Source organism: Triticum urartu, chromosome 6, assembly GCF_003073215.2.
Source record: "Triticum urartu cultivar G1812 chromosome 6, Tu2.1, whole genome shotgun sequence".
NCBI lineage: Eukaryota > Viridiplantae > Streptophyta > Magnoliopsida > Poales > Poaceae > Triticum > Triticum urartu.
In genome coordinates this window covers 571206732-571215252 of record NC_053027.1, presented here as the reverse complement: position 1 = coordinate 571215252, position 8521 = coordinate 571206732, and the positions used below count along the sequence as shown (strand labels likewise).

Genomic DNA, 8521 nt, shown 5'->3' with positions numbered 1-8521 from the left:
TCTTTGGGTCTTTCTCTGAAATGACCTCCATTTGCCCATGTTTTCATCCATAATCCTACATCTACGGGCAACTACGAAAAGTCTTATGTAAACTTCCTAATTCTCCTCCCCCCTCTCTCCAATCATTATTGTCCACCTGACCTATTACATTAAGCGTGTAACGATGTTTACCTACATGTAGTATTATTCCGTTTTCATTGTCATCAATTTTTGCCATGCTTTTGCCAAAACTTTAATGCTTTGCTACTGACAAGATGGGCCCACCAAAAGTAGACAAAAAAACCCTTGAGACCCGCCATGCTCGAATTGCTCAGCACTCTCTATCGTCCACACCATTGCTTGCATCACCGGCCCCCCTTTCTCCTCTCAAAGGCGATGCCCACAAGAGGGACGACTATGTCAGGTGAGCTCTTCTACCTGCTACCCTCTTCTTGGACGCCCCCTGTATTTGTCCTCTACAACCCGCCGACAACGATTGCGCTCCCAAGCAACGAACGGCCACGGCAGAACGGGTGCCGGCGGTGGTATTGTGCGAAGTAGCAGCAACAACGGGATGTGGGCCACGAACGAACCTGCTCCTTGCCAACGACGTGTCGGCGTCGATTGCCTGTCGCGAACCTTAAGACCAAGGGACATCCACACTCACTGCTAGCACGCTTCGGCTCTTAGATCTCATCATCCGGGTAGCGTCGTGCAGGCGACCTTCGCCAACACTTGCAGGGGGGCAATGCGTGTGCATCTAGAGTTCTCCACCAGCACTAGGGGGAGAAATTGGAAGTGGAGAGGGCTCCACCCGGTCGCTCACACCTCCTCCCATTGGTCGAAATTAGAGAGTTGGGCCACGGTGGTTGTTGGCACGCGAACTGCAGAGAGGGATTGGGCACGACATGGCAATGGTGGTCGTAGTTCACTTGGTGTGCAGCACGACGGAGCAACAGTAGGGGGAGAAGTAGGGCGCGGTGTCTGAGCTCGAGTGTAAAAGGGCAGCGAGGCTGGAGCAATAGTAGCATCACCACATTACGGCAGCGAGCGAATGGAGCACGGGGAGAGACGAACAGAGAAGAAAGGGGCATTTTAGTCCTTCATTTTGTTGCCCAAAATAAAGTCCATAGGCGTCTGAGTAGTCGGCCTACATCGTCATCTTCCATCAGGCGACCATAGACTTCAAGGTTATATGTGGTTCAAATGTCAGGTGAACATCGTGGGAATTATAGCAGTAGCGCAGTATTGATTTGATAAAAAAAGTAGGAACACTTTATATGTGGTTTGTTATTAAAATCAATGGCATTTCAACATCAAGCTCAATGCAAGCACAACTTGCCCAACATATTACTGAAGCAACATTTTATGACAGTTAAAGCATCATGTGAGCTATTAGGTGATAATCTCATAGAAACAGTATTCATGTGTTTAGGTATTCATACACTAGAAACAACTTTTTTAGTGTTAGAACCACTTTTGGGATATTTGTAAAATTTTATGGCTTATATATCTGTCCCGACATATATAATAATATTAAAATATAGACGATAACACACATATATAAACTATAATTTGTAGCAAGTTCCATATAATAATCAGTGGAGCAATGAGATTCCATTCTTTTTATTGTTTTTCACGTTTAAAGGGTTCAACATATTATTTTGAGAGACACTTTTTGACAACAACAAAAACTCTAGCTAAAATATATATTTACATTTAGTATGGTGTGCGTGTGTGTGTCTTTCAAAGATAGACGTTAGAAATTTATAAGGAATAACTTTGTTACCATTGTGGCTAAGTAAAAAAACATAATAGTTAAGTTTGTAAATTTATAAAATAAATCATAAATTCGTATGAAAGTTTAGTACAAACGTTATATGCTTTAAATTAATGCTAGGCCACCTCGGCCGAAGCCGCTTCAAGGTCCTTCTCTGCCTTAGTGCTCTTCACCGAAGCTTTTTCTATCATGGCAGACTGATCTCGATGGGATACGGGGTTCACAGGTCTCTCGGAGCAGAGTTGGGGTCACCGTGGTAGGTAGGGAAGAGGGGATAGAGCTTCTCTGAGGTGAGACGAGGGTAATATCTATACGATGTTAATGACTATATGACAGGTTGTCAAAGTATTAGTGGGAAAAATAGAGAGTGAAAAATATCTTGTATGTTAAGTGCTACACCTGCAGTTAAAAAGCTTTTTTCACCTTTATAATTATACCCTCTATTCCTAAATGCTTACATTTAAACTAATAAAACAGGATTGTGCTCCCAATAGCATATCATTCACTTTGAATCTTTAAACTAATAAATCACAATTGTGCTCCCAACAGTATATCATTCACTTTGAATATTTAAACTAAAACATTTCAAACCAAATGAGCTAGTTTTTTTCCCGTTTATTAAGAGAGTACAAAAAAACACAATTGAATTGATCCATCTTATAATTCATGAAATGTGCAACTGACTCCCAAGCTTGCTTTAAGCACTAGTAGAAAAATGGTCAAACGTGAAGCACATTAGTGCCAGTTTGTATTTGAGCCGGCACTAATGTATACATTAGTGCCGGTTCCAACGGCTAGCCGGGCCGCTTTCATTAGTACCGGTTCGTGGCGAACCTTTAGCACCGGTTCGTGCCACGAACCGGTACTAATGAGAGTGGTGGCAGGATGTTGTCAGAATGGGGCCCCTCCAGCCCCTTTAGTACCGGTTCTTGGCACCAACCGGTACTAAAAGTCGTCCTACATAAACCCTTCGTCCACCCGAGCTCGCTCTGTTCTTCCCCTTTCCCCTCTCCTCTCTGTTCTTCCCCTCTTCCTCTCGAGCTCATCACACATTTTGCCCAAAATTTGTCAAGATTTGAAGGCCCACATCCATTCAAATGATCACAAAGGTTAGCAACTTTGTCCTTTCATCTCTCATTGCTAGATTAGCTCTTGCAATGCTTTATATAGTGATTAATTTGTGAGTTTAGTAATTTGGAGGATATATATATATATATATATATGTGCTAGTATTTGATTTATATGCAATTTGAGGTCAAAAATAACACTTAGTTTGCATATGTAGGTGTGGTTTACTTAGTGCCTTCTAAATCTCCATCGTAGCCACCGTCGATCGCCCGCACCGTCCCGTCGCCGGCACCACCTTGTGGTGAGCCTCTTGTTCATGAAATTTTATATAAAAATTGATGTTTGTGTGATTTGGATATATAGTTACTCGTATAATTATCTTACCAGTACGTTGTTTGTTATACATATAGTGCCATGGTTTTGATATCCGTCCCCGTCGGCCCTAGTCCTTGTTATGATTCGGATGTGGTATGTATATTCTCTTTTAAAACTAGTTGCATTTCGTGTTTATGACAAATTATGCCCATCAAGTTGACATAGAAATTTTTTCTAGGAGGTATGTGAACCGGAAATTCCAACCGACCCTATTGCCGAGAGGTTAAATTTAGTTGAAAGAGAAAACGAGTACTTGAAAGAAAAGTTGAAAAGAATTGAGGGGGAGAAGATGGAATTGGAGTTGCATGTTGCCGATGTCGTCGATGATCACAAGATCAAGATGGAGAAAATGCGCTTGAAGATTAGAAAGATTAGAAAATATGCCATCGATAGTGAGGCTTGGTATCATTATGCTGTTGGATCCATTGTTACCTTAGTTGCGATCTTGATCGTATTTGTTGTTGCATTTAAATGCTTTAGCTAGAGAGTTATTTGTTTGTTGCATTTAAGTGTTGTATGAACTTTATGTATGAACTTGTATTAATTTGGTCTATTCGGTGTTGTGTAATGAAGATGAGCCGGCAATGGATGTACGATGACCGATGCTCTCCCCAGTTCGTTGAGGGCGTGCATACTTTTCTGCTTGCGGCTGAGGCAAACAAACGGGCGGATGGTTTTATGCCTTGTCCATGTGCTCACTGTAAGAATGGTCACAATTACTTTATGTCAAGAACCATTCACGTCCACCTGTTTAAGTCTGGTTTCATGCCCCATTATAATGTTTGGACCAAGCACGGAGACAGAGGGGTTATGATGGAAGACAATGAAGAAGAAGAGGACGACGACAGCTATCCTGGCCATGGGTTCCCTGAATACGATGATACAACAATGGGGGAAGAAGCTGAGCCGGTAATGCGGGAAGAAGCTGAGCCGGCAATGCGGGAAGAAGCTGAAGAAGAGGCATCAGATGAGCCCGTTGATGATCTAGGTCGGGCCATTGCCGATGCAAAGAGAAACTGTGCAAGTGATTTGGAGAAGAAGAAGTTGCAGTGCATGTTAGAGGATCACAAAAAATTGTTGTACCTGAATTGCGTAGGTGACAAGAAAAAGCTGGGCACCATACTGGAATTGCTGCAATGGAAGGCAGAGAATGGTGTATCTGACAAGGGATTTGGAAAGTTGTTGGTAATGATAAAGGATATGCTTCCAAAGGACAACGAATTGCCCGAGAGTACGTACGAAGCAAAGAAGGCTGTCTTCCCTCTAGGGTTAGAGGTGCAGAAGATACATGCATGCCCTAATGATTGTATCCTCTACCGCGGTGAGTACGAGGATTTGAACGCTTGCCCGGTATGTGGTGCATTGCGCTATAAGATCAGCCGCGATGACCCTGGTGATGTCGAGGGCCAGCGCCCCAGGAAGAAGATTCCTGCCAAGGTGATGTGGTATGCTCCTATAATACCACGGTTGAAACGTTTGTTCCAAAACAAAGAGCATGCCAAGGCGATGCGATGTCACAGAGAAGACCGTAAGAAAGACGGAAAGTTGAGAGTAACCGCTGACGGGTCGCAGTGGAGAAAAATCGAAAAAAAGTATGGGAAGGAGTTTGCAGATGACGCAAGGAGCGTATGGTTTGGTCTAAGCGCAGATGGCATTAATCCTTTTGGGGAGCAGAGCAGCAACCATAGCACCTGGCCTGTGACTCTATGTTTGTATAACCTTCCTCCTTGGTTGTGCATGAAGCGGAAGTTCATTATGATGCCAGTGCTCATCCAAGGCCCTAAGCAACCCGGCAATGACATTGATGTGTACCTAAGGCCATTAGTTGAAGAACTCTTACAACTGTGGAATGGAACAGGTGTACGTGCGTGGGATGAGCACATGGGGGAAGAATTTGACCTAAAGGCGTTGCTGTTCGTGACCATCAATGATTGGCCTGCTCTCAGTAACCTTTCAGGACAGACAAACAAAGGATACTGCGCATGCACTCACTGTTTGGACGATACCGACAGTATATATTTGGCTAATAAGAATGTGTACCTGGGACATCGTCGATTTCTTCCGAGCAGGCATCCCGTAAGAAAGAAAGGCAAGCATTTCAAAGGTGAGGCGGATCACCGGACGAAGCCTCGCCACCGTACTGGTGCTGATGTACATGATATGGTCAAGGATTTGAAGGTGGTCTTTGGAAAGGGTCCTGGTGGACAACCTGTTCCGAATGACGCTGACGGACGCGCACCCATGTGGAAGAAGAAATCTATATTTTGGGACCTGCCCTATTGGAAAGACCTCGAGGTCCGCTCCGCAATCGACGTGATGCACGTGACGAAGAATCTTTGTGTGACCCTGCTTGGCTTCTTGGACGTGTATGGGAAGACAAAAGATACACCTGAGGCACGGGAGGACCAGCAACGTATGCACGGAAAAGACGGCATACATTAGGGTCATGCAAGCTACGCTCTTACCAAAGAAGAGAAGGAAATCTTCTTTGAATGCCTGCTTAGTATTAAGGTACCGTCTGGCTTCTCGTCGAATATAAAGGGAATAATAAACATGACAGAGAAAAAGTTCCAGAACCTAAAGTCTCATGACTGCCACGTGATTATGACGCAACTGCTTCCGGTGCATTGAGGGGGCTTCTACCGGAAAACGTTCGATTAGCCATTGTGAAGCTATGTGCATTTCTCAATGCAATCTCTCAGAAGGTAATCGATCCAGAAATCATACCAAGGTTACAGAATGATTTGGTGCAATGTCTTGTCAGTTTCGAGTTGGTGTTCCCACCATCCTTCTTCAACATCATGACGCATGTCCTAGTTCACCTATGCGAAGAGATTAACGTTTTGGGTCCTGTATTTCTACACAATATGTTCCCCTTTGAGAGGTTCATGGGAGTCTTAAAGAAATATGTTCATAACCGTGCTAGGCCAGAAGGAAGCATCTGCAAGGGCCGTCAAAATGAGGAGGTCATTGAGTTTTGTATTGACTTTATTCCTGACCTTAAACCGATTGGTGTTCCTGAATCGCGGCATAAGGGCAGACTGGATGGAAAAGGCACGCTAGGAGGGAAACAAATAATACGTATGGACGGACATTCTCTCACTAAAGCACACTACACAGTTCTACAGAATTCCGCCTTGGTGGCTCCATATATGGATGAACACAAGAATTTGCTACGCTCCTGTAACGCCCCACATGTAACCTCCCCCAATTGTACTCCGACTCATGCCGTTTCCGGCATTAAGTTATATTTAATTCTCGGGTTCGGGTCTTTGCCTCCGTGTGTTGTTTTCGTTTTCGTGCATCTCATATCATGTCATCACGTGCATCGCATTTGCATACATGTTCATCTCATGCATTCGAGCATTTTCCCCGTTGTCCGTTTTGCATTCCGGCGCTTCGTTCTCCTCCGGTGGCCATTTCTAGCTTTTTTTCGTGTGTGGGGATTAAACATTTCCGGATTGGACCGAGACTTGCCATGTGGCCTTGGTTTACTACCGGTAGACCGCCTGTCAAGTTTCGGGTCATTTGGACTTCGTTTGATACTCCAACGGTTAACCGAGGGATCGAAAAGGCCTCGTGTGTGTGCAGCCCAACACCCCTCCATTTTGGACCAAAACCCACCAAACTCAGCTCCATCGTCTCGGTCGTTCGATCACGATCGTGTGGGCGAAAACCGCACCTCATTTGGACTCTCCTAGCTCCCTCTATGCCTATTTATACCCCCTCCATTTTCGGATCCCGCCTCCCACCTCGAAACCCTAATTCTAAAAAAAAACTGAGATCTGCGCCGACGGACGTGTCCGCCCCCGGCCGGACGACGTCCGCCGACGCCCGCAGCCACCCAGACGCCGACACGTGGCGGGCACGCCCACATCGCCGCCCTGCAGCCGCCGGCCCGCCGAAGCCCGGGGCGGGCCCTCCCGCGCCGCCTCCCGGGCCACGCCCCGCGCCCCCCCCACTCATCCCGAGTGCCGCCGCCTTCCCCGGCTCAGGCGGGCACCGCCGCCGCGGGCCGCCACCGCCGCCCGAGCGGGACCTCGCCGCCCCTCCGTGCCCGGCCGTCGGGTGCCTCGCCTCGCCTCCTCGCCGTGCTGCCCGGCGCCGCGCCGTCTCCCTCGTCGCCGGCGACGCGCCGGCGAGCTCCATCTCCCTCCCCCGCTCCGGCCGGCTCTTTCTCCGGCGACCTCGAGTCCGGCAGCTACAGTACCAGCGTGCCTCGGAATCCGCGCTGGATCTGGATCTGAGGAAGACTCTCGGTTGACTTTTTCATCCCCGAACCCTAATTTTCGTGCAACGTTTGTCCTGCCATAACTTTGCATCCGTAGCTCCGATTTGGGCGTATGATATGTCAAATTCTTCGTCTCGACGAGTACATCATTTCATTCCATTGCATCATTTGCATTTGAGGTCATCTTGGTGCCCAAAATGCTGTTGGAAGGAGGCATGTTGAGTTAAATTGCAGATCCGTTAATCCAACATGCACTTTTGTCATTTTTGCCATATTTAATCCGTGCATAATATGCCTGTGCCCCTTTGGGATGAATTGTTAAGCATGTTGTCTTCTTTCCAGAGGTGCCTTCCATGTATTTTTAGGATGTGTGTGTTGTCTTGTGCAAGCTTGCGAAGAGGGCTACCTGAGATTACAGATTTCAGGGACTTAGTGATTTTCACTAAGTCTGAGCCGTTTTAGTTCACGATGCTATATGTCCGGCTTGTTTCCTAGTGATCCGTGCCTCTTTTGAGGATGATCAGTAAGAGTGATTTGTTATGCTTGTTGTTCTTAATCCATCCATGTCTTTACTTGTTATGTTGGAGCACCCTAGGTTGACTCAATCGAGCTCAACTTTTGGATAGTTGCTGTTTTGGGCAGATCGTGAACTCTTTTGCGATTTTGCCGGAGTTATTGCTAGTGATCCATGCATGCTATGCCATTATTCTTGCCATGTCTAGCTAGAATTTTGTGCCTTCTTAATGGATATATGCTTGCCTTGCCATGACTTGCACCGTAGTGAGAGCATCAAGCTCGTTTACATGCCTCCGTGAGTTATTATTTCAGCATGTCCCAGTTTTCACTAAGTCTGAAAACTGATTGTGTTGCATCAATGTTCGTGTGCTCGGTAGAGTATTTTGTGAACCCTTTTGGCCCCAGGTCATTTTGGGTGTTTTGTTAAGCTTGTTGAGTAGCTCCATGCCATGCTCTTACTTGCCATGTTCAGTTTTTCCTTCATGTTGGTTTGCTGCTCCGAAGTGAGCATCGTGGTCTGAAATTTCAGACTAGCGTTAATTTCGCTAAGTCTGAAATCTGTTTTGCTTATT

At 46.1% G+C, this 8521-nt stretch overlaps 1 pseudogene; it reads left to right on the top strand.

Annotated features, from left to right (window-relative positions):
* Nucleotides 1-3775: 3775 nt before the first annotated feature.
* LOC125516321 overlaps nucleotides 3776-8521 on the top strand; it is a 26729-nt pseudogene continuing 21983 nt past the window's right edge.